We start from the raw sequence: 17,469 nt of genomic DNA on the forward strand, positions 1-17,469 counted from the left end.
CAGGGCTGAGCATCTTGTTGCAGTGGCAAAATACACAGAGTTTTATTGTAGCTCACTGTTTGCAAGCCATCAATAGAAGCAAGAACTAGATGACGGTTTTATGTCATAAACAGTTAAAGAAACAGAGATTAAATCCAATGAGGTATTTCCTTTCCAACACCCATATACAGCTCATCCTGTCATAATCAGTCAGGAATCACAAAATAATACACCGATACTACCCAGTGTTTCTTACCAACCGAATGACAGAATAATGTTTTACATTAGAAGAAATAATAAAAAAGATTTATTAACTTTCTGATAAAGAAATAATGTTCATCCTAGACCACAGAGTAGTTAGCCTTGGGAAAACTAAATTTGTTTCATGGAATTTTTCATTCATCTAACTTAAATCCTAACAATTTTGACCTTAAAACAAAGTACACCACTCTATACACAACAACCATATATCAACAAATACAAAATTGCTTTTGACAGGACAAGGTTGGGTGACTATTATTATCTATGCTTCCCTCCTACCATTTATAATTAGAAAATACCTTCCAGAATAAAAACACATGAAGCAATGACTATCGTGTCACATGAAAGTAATTTTATCCCCAGGTTGCTTGGTTTTTTAATTTTTCTCGAGTGGTAGTTAAGTTTTTTTCATATGGGTCAGAAACTTCTTGGTCCCAAGAAGATAAACATTAAAAGTATGTAGATTTGGAAGGGTCGTTTCTACTATTCACCAAAGCAAACAAACAAACCAACCAACCAACCCTGTGCATTTAAATGAGCTCCTCCAACTTATAAGTACTCAGGTACAAGAAGAGATTATTCTATGTCTAAGATGAAAGTAGGAGAAGAAGAATTTAAACCTTCAGGAAAGAGAATATTGGCTAAAGCGATCAAGAAGTGTGATTCATTAAGTATAATTGGACTGGTGCTACTCCTTGAGGGCTTGTCTTAGCAGCAGATCCAACTTGTCAAGAGTCCACACCAGTACATCTATCTGCAGGATCAGAATATAAATTAGTCTTTCTATATATAGTTAAGATCATCAACAGCATCACCTGGAGTTTTCAGTGGGTATTCATCACTCAATGTATTATTTTGAGGATGTTATATTCCCTCTGTACAACCAACTACATTTTTCCTAATGAAAAGATACAAATAGGATACAAAAAAGAAAGCAGGAGAAGATTATTATTTCATGCTCACAACTAGAGAAATTTCCAAAGCCATTTAAATCAACAGAGTTTCAATCAGATGTTTACAATCTGTCATTTTGCTTTGTATACCTGGACATATATTTCCATGTTGAGTAACATATGTATACATGCACGTATGCACACACACACACCATGCGTGATGTTTGTTTTCATATTGCTTAACAAGGAGTAATATGGCCTGCTCCACCCAGAATTTCAACAGACTTTACAAAAATTGACTGATAGGTCAATGGATTCACAAGGGTAAACTTCCAGATTTCATTGTTCCTATACCCCTTTCAGCACACTTTCACTTTATTTTCTGTTTCTTTACATCAGACTGCTGGTCTCTGCTTGAAGAGGGGTCACCTTCACCATAAAGATGAAGACAAATCTGTGAGAAGCCTATCGGGATCGCTTTTAGCCAAGAGGAACCGTTGTATTAATTTCAGCTGTGAAAATCTACAGATCTATTTCTGTCACAACATAAGAGTAGCTCTCTCAACAACAAATCACATTCAGCATAGGGAGTGTTTCCTCCTATTTATGCCAGGGGATGTGACATTTCCAGGCTTCTTTCTAGCCACAGCAATAACACAAGGGGTCAGATGCCACCCTTAGGGAAATGTGTTTTAAGTTAAAAAAACCCACACATTCCTGACTGCTTGCGTGCCTTAGTTTTTAACAGTCTCTAGGAAAGAAAAAGTCAGATCTAGTCTCTGCTTTGCTTTAGTTTAAAAGCGTGCCCAGAGCTTTCCTCTAAAAGTTTTAAAAAAAACAAAACAAAACAAAACAAAAAACCCACACAAACAAGCAAAACTCAAAAGAAAAACAACAAGTAAACAGAACTCACAAGGATAATTTTAAAAGTATTTCTCTTCTTTGACTCCTCTCTCTCCTTCTTCCAGTGATTTGGTTATAGTTTTCGTTGTTTATTGCTCCATTTATTGTCTGCTGAGAGGTTCTTACCTACATGGCCTCATTTAAAAAAAGCATAAGCATTTAGAGCCACTGTTGGTTTCAAACATTTCTTTAGAAGGTAAGACACCTAAAGTCTGTGTTCTTTCTCCCAAATCCCGGAACTATTCCTTATGATGGAGTGAACTCAGATTCATAAGGAAACATCCACATGCCAAAAAGTGCAGTAATTTGGCCCTATTTGTTTTCTTGTCTGTAAAAACAGGGAAGCCCACTACAAATGAAAAGAAACCTTGCTAATGCATCTGCTGATTATTTCATCCCCATCTAAGTGGAGAGCTCAAGTGCTTTTAGTGTATAGAAACAGTAGATCACTGACCCTTGAAATTATTTTGAAAGAAAATTTAATGTAACCAAGGCAACTAAAATTAAGAATTAATCCGTAATGATTTTGTGAGGAGAGAGATATGGGTGGTGTTGTGCAGCACTCCTGAATTCAGTTACTTATTAGTAGAACAAAACTGCAGCCCATCAGTGTTGGTCAGTTCCTTCCCGGTCTGAAATAAATTAAATAAGCTTGAGTGGGAGGCTGTAAAATTCGACCAAGAGTTACCACCAAGAGGTTTGATTTGGGTAATAAACAAGTGGACAGGAACTGGGTCAGATGTGAACAGTGTAAATTCTATAAGGAAAAAAATAATCTTGCTGGTTTATTTCTCTTTGTGTTAGACAACTGGGAGTTTTTTCTTAATCAGCTTGTTTGGGAAGGGTCAGAATGGGTTAAATGAATGGGACAAGTTAATCTTTAGGGTTGTGGGTTGTACAGTAAAATAAGTTCATTTATTCTTCAATATGACAGAAAACACGATTTATTACTTTCTGTCCAAACACTTTACAGCATAAATCAGTAAGAACTGAGAGAATTAGACATGATGTCTACAATCAGTTTTGCTGAATGTTAACACAAAAGCTAATCACATTTAAAAAAATCATTAAAATATTCCATTGTCAATACCAAATTAGTGGAGGATAAGATGTTTGCTGTGCAGAAAAGCTATTTTTTTAGCTCCTTCTTTTCTTATGGACTTTAGGATTATGTATTTTTTAATATATCTAAGACCATTACCAGGACAACCAATAAAGTCTGACATTTGTTCAGTGCTATCATTAGTTTTCTGCAAAACAGAAATATTGTTATCAATGTCCTTATATCTGCTAAAGAACATAGACAAAATCAGTTTCTATGGTAGCCTATAAAACATATCTTTCTGTCCTTTCTTTGGTCCTCAAGTGTATCCTGGGGGTCCTCTGAGCACTAAGCATTTATCCTGATGCATGACTGCATAAGACTTGCCCACCTCCCTAGACTCTTTTTTTTGAAGAAAAGTGAGCTGCATATCACTGAGTAACATGAACATTTCTGCTACATTGATTTCATTCAGTGATTTTCTTTAAGATTCATTTCAAAGGAAAATCTGCATCTTAAGATGATCATGGAATTTCAAAAGATCCCAAGTATACACTTAAAAATGGACAATATTCAATAGCTATGAAGCTTGATGAGAAATAAACATAGGTTCATATTGTTACAAACTCTGGCTGGAAAAGGAGAGAACTCCAAGATGAAATAAAAGAGGTTAGAATTGCTCCCTGAGTCTGTAGTGGTGCTCTCAAAGCCTCTCACTGTGCTCCAGGGGGCTTCTCCCTATCCTGTTGCAAAGGTGAAGAGTAGACCCAGTTTTCCTGGCTCTGGGGACTCTGCCTGCTAAGGGCAGAGGAGCCACTCAACTGGGATAGAGGTGACTACCTGTGTCCCAGGCATCCCGTGACCAGTCTGGGCATCCCTGAGGAGGTCAACTGAGATAGAAGAAGGCAGTTCAGGATAATTTAACCTCTTTGACCTTCCTATTTATACTGAATGTTCACGAACTCTTCAATTCTAGAATAAGGTTGTATATATATTCAGATGTGTGTACATGTGTGTGTACAGGTGTATATATATACACATAATAGCTGTACATGTTGGGCACTATATTGGTGGATCATGATCTTTCTCATATCACATGGAGTTCTTGCCAAAGGAGGAAGACTTCTACATGAGTATTTACTCTTGGTATTTGAATGAAAGACCTTTTCTACCACTGTTCTTTTTGTGATAACAGTGTGGGTAAAAGCTTTCCTATCTGCAAAAATCTAACAACTTCATGATGCTTACTGTCTGTAATTTCTTAGAAAATCACGTATGAAGATATTGATTTGTTTCTGGGTTTGTTTGTCCTTTCTGGACTTCTACTTTCTAATATGGAAGATTTGGGGACTGTTTCACAATGCTTCACAATTTTTTCACAAGGCTTTTTCTGAGTTATTGCTTTTCATCCCCTTCCCCATTGATGGTGCATAAGGATACACTGCTCAAGAAAATTTGTCTAGTCTCAGAAAGTAGCACCTAAATGTAACAGGACAGTGTGAACTAATTATTTGTGGGAGAATGGCACCTTTGTTTTTTATTCAAGTGTAACTTCTATAATGAAAAGATTATTAATTGAGGAGCCAAAAGTCCAGGAGGAACTGCAGATAAAAAATAAGTGACTTTATAAATCTCTGTGGATGTGACTGCTCTAATAATCCTCCAGAACTGAACTGAGGTAACTTCTCCATTTAAATGGGCTGGTTTAATGGAATGGGAATTGTTATGGCCAAGACTGCCAAGCTGAAGGAGGTTTAGAGGGCATCCCTCCAGGGCAAGAATAATATTGATGATTAAAATAGATTGTGATAGAAACTAGAAATTACTTACTAAAAGATATAGGCCCTTGGGCTAAGAGTAAGTGTGGTATTATTCAGCTATGAGATTATTATCTGAAATATCATTTATTTTTAAACTGTATTCTATTTGGCAGGGAGTGGGTAAATGATTAAGTAGATCTTTACCATCTCTGATGGCTCTTGTCCTGTGATTTATATACTCAAAGGAAGAGAAGCATGTCCTAGCATGAGGGACATAGAGAAAATTTGTGAATTAAGAGAAAAGCCTGAAACCAGAGACCATGAGTTACTTCAGCAGCCTCATTCAGGGACTGATAGACTTTTAAAGCCAGAATGATCATCTAGCTTGACCTCTGTATTATTACAGGTCATAAAATTCCACATCGTTACCCCAGCTCTAAGCCAAATTTATCTTACTAAAGCGATTAAAAAGTAGGAGTCATATTTTTCAAAGATATTTAGATATTTAAGAGGTGGAGGTAAAAATGTCTGTACAGATTGGGTGTTTCTTGTTGATTTCGCAATAGGCTGACATCCAACAACTTTACACTGTTTTGGAAAACCTGAGTATATCCCTCTCTAGGGGGTTTAAATGCCATTGAAATTCTGGCCATACATACATGGTCATATATAGAAATCACAGTACTTTTCTATCTTATTCTATAAATTATGTTTAGAAAAGTGAAATGTTTTTGGGAATAAGTATGTTCACCCCCTTATTATTTCACTATATGTTAAGGATCTAACATCACTGGATGTGGAATTATTTTCCTAATTCAAACATCTTCCAAATGAATGCTAAGGGAGTGGAAGAGTCCACCATTCTAGGCACTAACCCTGAAAAGTGCTTGGATCTCATAATGTAATTTAATTCTAAAAAAGCTTTATAAATGAGGGAAAGGTATCACACTTGTGTAAAAGAAAGCATTTTAAGTGCCATCGTCGATGGCATTTTAACAGAGATTAATACAAGCTTCCTATTTATGACCATGAAAAATTATGCATGTGATGATTTAGGAAATTATGTATCATGGAGAAAACTATGTTATGTTCTGGAGGATATTAGCTTTCCAGATGTTTTAGGTAAAATTTTTTAAGGAGTTCAGTATAAATCCACAAATTAAGTTTTACTTTAGCTTTTTGCTTTTTTTATATTACATAATTGTTCTCATTTTTAATGTTAAGCAGAATGTAATTAGTAATAAAATTACAAAACTCTTAGAAATATGTTAGCAGTTTTGCCGTGAAAAAAAAAAAAAAAAAAAAAAGTTAGAGAACCATAAACAACAACACCAGAAAGATATAAATTTAATACCCCTTCATTTGAAATTCTCCAATATGTGTTTCACTACTGCATCCTGCCATGTCATAAAAAAGGCTGACCCAGGTATATATTTAATTAAGTGCTTAAGAATTGCTTCGTACATTTTGTTCATTTTTCAGGTGGGAATGTAATAGAAACAGAATACTTCAAAGTGTTGCATACATTAGAGGGAAATTTGAATTTGAAAATGAGCGTATGTAACTGCACCATGTAAATTATATTCCTCTAATCAGAGAACTGGGAGGGAGGAAGAGCAGTATCTTCAACTTTAGCAAGGTTTTCAACACAGTCTCCCACCATACTTGCATACTTGCTCCAAAAATAAGCCCTAGTTGCAGTTCATTAAAAAAGTCAACTTAAATAGTGTCCAGGCAGCTATACATGTAAAAAAGTAATAAGTTCTGGTGCAAAAATTAATGTAAGACCCTGTCTTATTTTGGGGGAAACAAAGTAATAATGATATTTCAGCTGCTCCCCACCCATCATTAAATGTGTAAGGCAAAAGACCAATTTTTTAAATAACAAAAACAAGAAAAACACAACAGGCATTTTTGGATCTCCAATTTCACAAATTGTCTTTAACTACCTATAAAAGATGATAATTTTAATAGACAAGTATTTTGAAGCTTGTTACCCCGATATCTGCCAGGTTATGGGGTCAGCCTGAAGTCTAAGAAATTCATATTCTGAAGAAAAATCTCCCTTTGGGGGCCATATCATGACATCCCTCAAGTTACTCCTACAGGAAGCTGATATTGCAAAGGTTCAGTTTGATTCTCACCCACTGCGGTAGTTGTTTCCATCTATTGATAATTGAGTCAAACATTTATTCTTTTTATTAACTTTAATTATGATACATGACCACAAACCCCTGCTGGCATTATTTTTGAAATTTGATAAGTATCAGATGAACAATAATTTCTGACTCACTCAGACAACGTCTTAAAATCTGGAGTAACTATCATTACCTACTTAATGCCTGCTACTAAAATGGTATTTTAAATAGACTGGCATTGAATTTTGTTATGTCAATTTGTTATGTCAATTAACACCCTGCAACATGGTGCTTGCTAAGATTATCTCATCTGTTGCAGATGACAATGTTTCTCAGTGGTGATATTCAGCAACACATAAGGCTTGCTAGAACTGGTCCTTGCCAGCTCTTCCTAACTTCTCCTCTGAGGCTGAGACTGTAATTATTAACAAGACCCTGAAAAATGGTCCAAAATGACCTCTGTAGAGGGAGACAAGGTCTCAAAGTCATCAATAAACAGCTCCACAGCAGTTCTTCAGGAGTCTTATTTTTATCTATAAGCATTAAAAAACCCAGCATATTAAAATATATGTTTTCCTTTTGTTTGAAGAGGCATGACTGTCTTCACTGATGTTAGCTTTTATGTTCCCATGTTCAGAGAAGCTTAGTACTACTAATAACATCTAGGAGTCTCGTATTTTAAAATAAAGAAAAAAAATCCACTTATGCACAGTAAAGATCTAGTGCTGATCCTGATAATTGCTGATTACTAATAAGGAAAAATGACAATCTAGTCAGTGGGTAACTAAAGCCAAATATTATTACTATAGCTATCAGTATTCATTTCCAACAAATAGCACAAACATAGCCTTTTATTTGTCTCTACTTCTTTTCTGACAGATCCACTTCATTGCTAAAGGGGAGTGCATTATTCACTGTCTAATTCACATAAACAATTATCACGCTAATACATTTGCTGTTTCTTGTGACTACATGATTTTGTGTCCTGTAACGACCAGTGAAGAACTATGAAGTATTTCCTTCTTAACGCAAATACCCAAACTTTCAAAATGAGAGAACAAAGCCTTATTCTTCTTTTTCAGTGTGGTGCTCTGTCTTCCACCTAGTCACACAGAAGAGGTCTCTTTTGCTTGTACATAACTCCCTCCAACTGCAGCAGCATGTCTGCATTCAGAACTGGAATACAAATTCCAACCCAAAGGCAGCAAGGATGCCACCCTATTTTATGACACCTTCTCTGGGACCATCCAGATTTAGTACTTGTATAACTAAGCTAAATAATTACTTGGCACTCCTCTAATCTGAGGTGCTAGGAGCCTCTGAACAGCAACAGAATTAACTCATCACTTTTGTTCACAGGTTGTTTTCACATCATACAGTCCTTTCTGAGCAGAATTCAGTATTTGAATTGAGCACATCCCATACTCGAATTCGTAACATTTTACATTAAAAATAAGCAATTATGCAGATTTGTACAATGTACTATGAAAAGTAATTTTTGTTAAAGAAGAATTATTAGTAATAAGGCTAGAGTTACTTAGACCTGATTAATACTTGAAGACAGTCCAACAGGACATATTTGGTGAATTTTCTGGAGATGCTTTTCATAATATTAAGTATGAACAGAATATATGCAGAAAATTTCCTTACCAGAGATGAAACAAAGGCACCATACAATCTGAACTGAGAATTAGTGTTTTCAGGAAATCAAGGGCTTCCTGAATGATTAGCATACAGCTACTAATCACTCTGTAAATTGTTGTTACAACCAGGCATAACCCTGTCAATACACTTCACTAGAAATTACTTCAATTGTTTGCTTGCTTTCAGTTCCCTGTAAAAGAAAGATGATCAAAAACAGATACAAAAAAGACAGGCCTAAACCAGAAAAAACATCTCAATTTCCTGACTAATTTAGGTGCTGAGTTTATTCTTAGGCCTAGGGAGATAACAGCTGAAGAAATGCAAGAGTTAAGTCCTACAGAACTTAACCTTTTGCCAGATACAGTAAAAGCCTTTTTTCAGTTCTCTCATGAGAGGCTTCTTTAAATTCTAATTAAAATTAAATAAAATTCTAATATATAGAAAGAAATTTTATATATACATAAAGAGAGATAGAATTATAATGTTTAATATTACCATCTTCCCATTCTTTGCTCCTTTATTGCTCTAAGGAAAACATGTGAATGCACTGCTCCATTTAAATCCCAGCTATCACCTGGGAATGTGAGGAAGCAGATGAGTGTTTTCTATTGATATTCCTGTTAAGAATATTGTCAAAGCAAAATAAACAAATAAAATTGTTTGGGAGCATTTTGTGTTATCCTGCTTGAAGTTCTTTACTATGCCTGCTAATAGAGTATATTTTTATTTTATGCAGCACCTTTCATGAAAGAGATAAGAAAATGGATGAGGGGAATTAAACTGTTTATGGGATAAATTTTAACCTTTTTTTCCATGAGGTTTTAAAAAAGAGAGTGGGCTAATTAGGCAGAGAAATATAGCAAGGTTGTCCCAGATGGTAAGCACTATAGAGGAGAAAGCTCTTTCATCAGAAGTGGTGTGAGTTTGTTAAGGGTCAGAGAGGAGGTTTATGAGTAAAGGCAGAAATAACATTAGGATGTATTAGATGTGGTTCCCCTTGTCCATACACTAGTTGTATTCATTTCCCCTTTGTGACAATCAGTGCCATCAGGAATTAACATTAAAAGCTCATTAGTACTTCAGGGGCTTCAGCTGGTTTTACTGTTTTTGGCAATGTGCTCATCAGTAACTAGGCCTGGGGAAACCCATCCAGCAAACACAAGAATCAACAAAACCCTCCATCTAAAATACAAATTAACTCGAATGTATCCATTTTAAACTCATTTAAAGACCATGGCAAATAGCTTATAATACCAAAAGTATTTTGCCTCATTTCCTCACAGTTTTCTTAACTAGAGCATTAATTTGGGTAAAACAGGGTGTGAATCTTAAGTATAATAGCTGTCCTTGAACAAAATTAAATGGCTACACTTCATTTCAGAATAAAAATGCATTCTTCTTATCTAGCTTAATCCATTTACTTGTCAGACTATCAGTTACTTGTCTGAATCAAAACCAGAGAATAGATTGAGTCAAATGAAGTTAAGATTATTTTAATCTGGAGAAGAGCAGAAGTTTCCTTAGGGCTTGTCTTTAAAATGGACCTAATCTGTTTTACATATACGAATGTCGTCCATGTCAAAACTGTGTATAGCAAAGGTCCAAATCAGATTGGTATATTTTGATATATTTCTTTCTAACATAATTCCAATGAAAGCTGAATGGAAATATCCAGTCCAACTAATTGACTTGAGTATCTGAAACAACTGATGTTACAGTTTTTCATGAACAAACACTTCAGAACATTTACTTCACAGCTGAAGCAGCAACCAAATGATCCATGCAGTAGTAATACTATATGTAAGGATAGAAGAAAGAAGCTGAAATTTTGCCATAACACACAGGACCTTGACAGCTTGTTTCTGTACATCTTTTGATAAACTTCACAACAATGAGGATTTGCTTTATCTGTTTTATATATGGGAAAATCAGTCACATTGAAATGTCAAGTGAATAACAGAAAACTAAACAAGAAAACAATATGCAGAGCAATCACTAGAATTCTCCTAATAGTAATAAAATTTTTGCTTTTGAAATCTAAATGTTGCAATCTGGTATCTTTGCCAAACTACCATTAGATTAAGAAAGGGAAGCCTACCAAGCAACAATTAAAAAAAAAAAATGTTTTTTCTCATGATTGATTCTAATACGGAAGGAACTTTAGCCAAGAGGACAAAAAGAAAACATGAATTTAATGACAACTTATTTTTTTTTTCTTTGAGTTATCTGGGCAGAAATGTATTTTCATCTTTGATAAATGATTAGATATTTTTGTTATTATCACTCAATAGTGTTTCTTTCTTCATTTAAACAAGAGATTTGAATACCTAGGCACATTGTTTCAGTCCCAGTGATACTGAAGAAAATACATTAAGAATTATGAACTTGATCTCCTGGGTAGGTATGGATTTAAGCACCATTTAAAGTGATTTCCAAAAGAGTGTCACATTTGGGCTTGGCTCCTCCAGTAATTCAGTTTAGTTTCTCAGCCTCTTGCCATTGTGGAAGAACCACATTTTGGGTCCAGAACATAGAATGATATCAAGGTAACAGGCTTATTCACAATTTCTTCTGATTCCATCTGTTTGACCAGAGTGTTGTACTCACAGAAACTCCTATGCCAGTGAATGGGAGAGCTTCTGAATTTCTGGGTCCAGATATTAACCCATCCTTTTTTCTGACCCCATCAGACTTCTTTCCCTCTCTTCATAGGATCAGCAATCCTTTAACATGGTACCTGGTGTGGCAGATGCCTGAACTCGAGACCCTAAGTGGCAGACTACACATATCAGCCAACATAAATGAGGCATGAAGCATCCACATTCCGCTTTATTATTTTAATATCTTTAGTATTTAGGAATATTTCCTCTCTTCATTTTTTTCTAAGGCATTTTGCAGGCAAAGTGACACCCTTTCTTAAGGAATGTAACATACAGACATCTGCTTTTGTCTTTTTGTAGTGTCAAGTTGTCCTAAGGGCTCCTTCTGTGCAGGTCTGTATAAGCAGGTTTTGTAGCTATCCATAGGTTTGGTTGAAAAAATATTTGGAATTTACAGCATTTACAACTTAACCTGTCCTTCATTTTCCCTGCAGTTTACTTCTCATTGCCTATCCAACAGATGCTTCTTTCTTCAGTAAGGACTATAAAAATCTGTGGTAAAATCCATTTCTCCCACTTCTAAGATATAATCAAGAAGAAGCACTGGAATTACAATGCAGGCTGTAATAAAGCATGAAATCAAATGTAAAAGATTTGGTCAGTATGATCTAATTTATCTTTCCTAATGAACTTTTTTTTTTCTTTTCATAGTTTAATAGTGTCCATAATAGAAAATTACATACAACTGAGACTTTGATGTTTGAAAATTAAAATTATGTAAAATGTTAATCAGACTTGAAAAACAATGCCAAAAAAAAGTGGTAGGTCTTAACGAGTTCAAACAGATGTATCTTAATATTTCTGTTAGGAGTAAAAAAATCCCAGATCAACTGCAGTAGTTCAATGCCTTATCTAAGATTACTGCTGGTAGCTAAGGACTTGTGAATGCTACTTAATTTGTTGCTGAATGCACTAGAAATAAAAGAAATATGTAGTAAACAAGCAAGGTTAAAGCCAGGCTGACATTTCACTGACTTTCCTGTACTTGTTGGAAGATGAATTTTTTTGTCTAAATATTTGCCCTTGTTTGATATCATGGCATGACAAGCATTTGATGAAAACAAATATTTAAAGACAAGATACCAAGGCTAAAAGGCCATAAATACAGCTACTTTTCTTACACGTAAGCGTAGAAACCATTACATCTTTCTTAGGGGAGGTATGCTTGCCGCCAAATAAATGTGACCATGTTCTTTTCCTATATATGTTTGTCTAAATGCCTACAATTCATTTGGGGGCAAAGTAATAGTGATAAACTTATGGCTCCATGCAAAGCAAGGAAAGACTCATGAAGTAATAGACTGCAGGCTCTAAGGAATTATTTTATGCTTCTACTTTACATTGTAAAAAGTAATACTTAACCACGCTCAACACTGTCAGGAACTATTTTGTCATAAAATAATTTCAAATGTGCAAACAGAAATGGTGAGCTGAAATAAAACCGGCAAGACATAAAATCTGCTTTCCAGTATGTTCTGTTAACCGAGAGTAGAGTGTGGCCTAAAGATTTTTGTCTCATGCAGATTATCAGTTGAGAAATAATTACTATTAAAAAGGCCCTGTAGGCTACCTATCTTATAATTATGCATGTATTTGAGCAGCATAGGACTATTTCAGTGCTGAGGATGTGTTAGTATCATAAATAAAAACCTACTAATGAAAAGTTTATAGAACTAAAGCTATCCAATTAAATGCCTTATTTAATTAATGAGTCTATCCCTCTACTTCTTCATTTAGCTATATGTTTTTGTCGTTGTTGTTTTATTCTCTCTCTGCCATGAATTTATGGGGGCTGAGGATTCAAGAGATGAAACAGGAGAGAAGGACATAGTTGTTGACATTTTTCAAATGGAGGTCATAGGCCACTAAGTCATAAAATAACCTTCAGAAATCTTCACGTGTTGTCTGACAATTTATCATCTTTCTAGTCCTTATTACACCATGGCAAGGCCATGGCAAAATTTCGCTTCCAAGGCAGGACTTAGCAAACATTTCCAAAAAGTGGTGTTATTTGTTTTTGGTTTTGGTTTTGTTTGGTTTGGTTTGGTTTGCGTTTTTTTTGTTAATTATTTTAATGTTTTCTGTTATTCAAGTTTAAATGGCTTCCTAGTTCTATATTTTTCTCTCTTTTCATAAGTAAGGAGTACTGCCAAATCCTGATTGTTTTTGTACAAAATTGCTGAAAATGCATCCTAAAACTTTCTATTTGTATACTATTTCTAGTTGGTTGATACAACTGAGTTCCTTGAAGAACAAGAAATATTTAAGAATCGTATTTCTTTTATACTCATTTTGCTACCATTAAGTATACATTTCTCATTAAAAATGAATGAAACTACAGCTTCTTTCAAGGGTGAGGGGACCATTTTTCAGAAGCTTAGATCTGCATTTTAGGAAGGACACAGGCCCTGTCCTTAAACAATGAGCAGCCAAAAGAATATATACTTCTAGGTGAAAGGTAATTTGCTTTAGTGAAGCAATGACAACCATAACGAAAATGTTGCAAAGAATATGAATGTTGAAAGGTCTGAGACATGATGAAAAACCCAGTAGATTTTAGCAGAGGCAATTTGTCACACTGAATGCTTACATTTGGGTGTCCAGCACCAAATGACTTGTTTTTTGGAAAACATTGCACGTGAAAAAAAGTAGAGAGCTGCTTCTGGCCAAAAGCATTGCAAGATAAACCAGCTGCCCATGTGAGACAGGATTCTATAGATTAATCACCTGATTAGAGAATTCCTCTTTCAAGTGGCAGCATGACCCATCCCTAGCTCTTAATAATCAGGAAATATTTCCCTTTCCCCCTAAAACTAATTAGGCAATGTTGAAAAACTTTCTTATAATGCTTAAGTTACAAGCAGCTGATAACAAAATAATAAACCTTAGAGTTCTGAAAGTAAACTCTAAAATTTTTATATTAGTGTATCCTATGATATATTAAATCCAGGATAAGATGTGAAGACTCAGCACAGTGACATGCTACAGAAGGTGGAAAACTGCTCTGCTGACTGCTTGGAGTTGCAAGTTTAAATCATACTCCTGTGTCTTATGCATCAGATTTGGGAAAAATACAAAGTATGAATCTATTGTTGTTCCTTTCCACAAAACATTATTGTCCTTCCTCTTTTCCCACTGAATTTAGGAGTCCCACTTTCTTCCTCTAAGGCAAAATTAAGCCCTTAGTTGGGTTAAAAATAACTCCTTCTAATTTAGTATTTTAGCTTCAGAGTAAGTATGTTAGGAAGCAATGGTTGAATGGCTCTCAAAATGAGATAGATTGACATGACTAACTCTCTTCTGAGGCATGTACCTCTTTCACTTAAAAAATATAAATTTTTTGCCAACTGTTTTCCTCAGCTGTAACAGAAATTACTGTGGAGTAAGTATTCAGTCAGTTTATGGCAATTCTGCCCAAAAATCCTATTAAGCAATAATAGGATTTGTTTCTCAGCTGCCAGTTTCTGTTTTGAAAATACACCCCCGTGTGCTCTGAATTCTCAGAACAAACTTTGAGGTCTTTTTCTCATCTTTTTCCTTTGAAAATAAAATTCTTGGTCTTTATCATTTGGAAGCATTTTAAGAGATGATTAAAATGCAGTCAGTCAGCTTGTTTTTCAAAAGTACAAAATTTTGCCCACCAGGGACTTAAATTAGATGTCTAACTGCAACCAGAAACTATTATGTTTGGAGTTCTTGCCCTTAAAAGAATCATTCACAACAAATTACTGCAAGAGGTTTATCTATTTTAGTGTTCATAAGTGTTTAGAAACACTTATGCTAGAATAATATAATCTACAGAGGTTTTATTTTTCATATGTTCCATATATCAAAGAAGATAGAGGGTCTTTGAAAGGGAAAATTCATAGAGTTATTAATTTTTGTGTAAGATAAACAAGATAGCATCTACTCAGTCTAGGACAGACAGGATTTTTGCTTAGTGATTTTGAATGCTAATTGAGGAACACTATGAGTATGAACACTAAACCAATTACCTTACTTAAGGCTGAAAATTTCATGCTTTAGCTTTCAAGACACTTAGATAGCTGTTTTCAACCCATTTTTATAGATGGAAGTGAATAACAGAATTAACGTCATATTTCAGTTAGAAACCAAATTAAAAAAAAAAAAAAAGAGAAAGAGAAGGAAAGTGAAAGAAGGAAAGAAGTGTTATTTGGAATGATAAATGTACAATCTCTCACCAGTGGGCTTGTCAGCCAAAACAATTCTTCAGTCCAAGAGCTGAGACTTATTCTGCAGATACAGCAGTGGTGCAACAAACACAGCAGTTACATCACATCCTTACTTGAAAGCTGTGATTTATTTGACAGATTTTCAAAGTATATATTAAACATATAAGAACTTCACATGTGAACGGAGTCCATATTCCTTACACTAATTATATTAAATTCCTGCACCTTAAATCAGAGTTCCTTCATATGCCTTCTTCACTCTCTGGCTCAGTGAAGTGCTGAGCGTTATTTTGGTCCATGGAGGTCATTACTATTGAACGTGGATGAAGAGTATCCTGAGGGACATTGCATTTCAAGGCATTGTTCAGATTCCTCAGTAACTCACTGGTGAATATTTTGCATCAGAGTAGGACATAACCTGTCCCCTCTTTTATCTCCCTCTATCCTGATCTTTGACCTTCCAATTGTTAGCCGGTGTTTTGCTAGCTGATAATGGTTTTAATGAGAGTCTCCCTTTCGACAAGTATGTGTTCTGTGGATCAAACTTCACTCAAAGCTTTTTTGTTTGTTTGGTTTTTGTTTTTTGTTTCTGGTTTTTGTTTTGTTTTTTGTTTGTTTGTTGTTTGTTGTTGTTGTTTTAACCAGGGGGCCCATTTTTCTCTCATTAGTTGTTGTGAAGGAGTTATTTCTTTTCTGTGAAATAATCCTGAATCAGCAGCTGACTACTTGTGTCAGAAATCATAACAGAGCTCTCTCATCTCTGTACAGGGAGGAACTGAAGAAAATTTGTGGCTTTCTTTGTCTGCTATATCTTCCTTTTTATTATGTTTGACATTTCTAAAGCTAAGTCTTATTACAGGCTATTACTTTGTTACTGAGCTGAGAAGAGTCCTTGTGAAAATCAGAAGACACAAACAGATCTGTAAATGCAAACACAGAAATTGTGAACATGGTAAAATAAGAAAACATCTAATGAAATATTAACACATTTCTAAACTACTAAATAAAAGACAAAATAACAGGTGAAGGAGTAAAATTAAGTCAGGAGCTTACAGGTATCCACCAAGGCAGTCTAAATAATTCTACAGTTTTGAACAAAGAGACTTAACGGTTATTCTTTCTTCTTATAAATTAAAAGTCAAGTTCTTTGCTCTCAGAAAAACACAGAAGTTAGTAATTAGAATCCAATACTAGAAAATTTTGAAGAAGTATAAAGGGAAGCACTTAGACTCTCTCATTAGCTTTTATTAACAACCTTCTGAGTTTGTGAAATCAGTGTATCAAGCTACAAATGATGCATGAAATTAAAAAATTCTGTTTACTTTATAGAGTTTTCATCCATGGTTGGCAATGCCATGCTGCAATATATAGAGTAATAGGTTGACAGACCTAGCCAAAACCTCTCCAAAAAGAGTGATTTCCCAGCCTAAAAGGAACTGTTAGAATGTAATGTTTTCTGGGTTTTGTTTGGTTGCTTTTGCTGTTGTATCTGTTTTGGTTTGGTTTTGCATTTGGTTTTGTTTGTTGTTTTGTTTTACTTTCCATACGAATTATTGTTTTTCCTTTGTACAGGAGCAAGTATCTCAAATGCATTTCAAAAGTTTACCATGCTTCTCAGTGACATCATGAAATAGGTACAGCTCAGAAACCTGCATGTAGAGTACAGGCCAAAGGACACTGGACAGTAGCAGGTGCTAGACTGACGCTCAAATCAGAAAAAAAACCCTAAACAAAACAAAATCTAATATTTGTGACATATCATCTCACTAGACCACAAGTTAATCATGTCCGTAAATCCAGGGCTTACTAGGTCAACACTCAGAAACATGGTTCTGTGCCTTCTTGGTACAAAATGGTGATGTTTGAAATCAAGTTTTCCTTTGATATGTTGCATAGAGTTTTTGACAGGAAAAGCAGCTGTAGATCTTTAAGTAGTGCTTTTGAGATAACCATACTTTCTAAGAGACACTCTCTCAAATTCATCTGCATGAATATA

The sequence above is a fragment of the Streptopelia decaocto genome, assembly GCF_964273445.1.
Source record: "Streptopelia decaocto genome assembly, chromosome: 2".
Taxonomy (NCBI): domain Eukaryota; kingdom Metazoa; phylum Chordata; class Aves; order Columbiformes; family Columbidae; genus Streptopelia; species Streptopelia decaocto.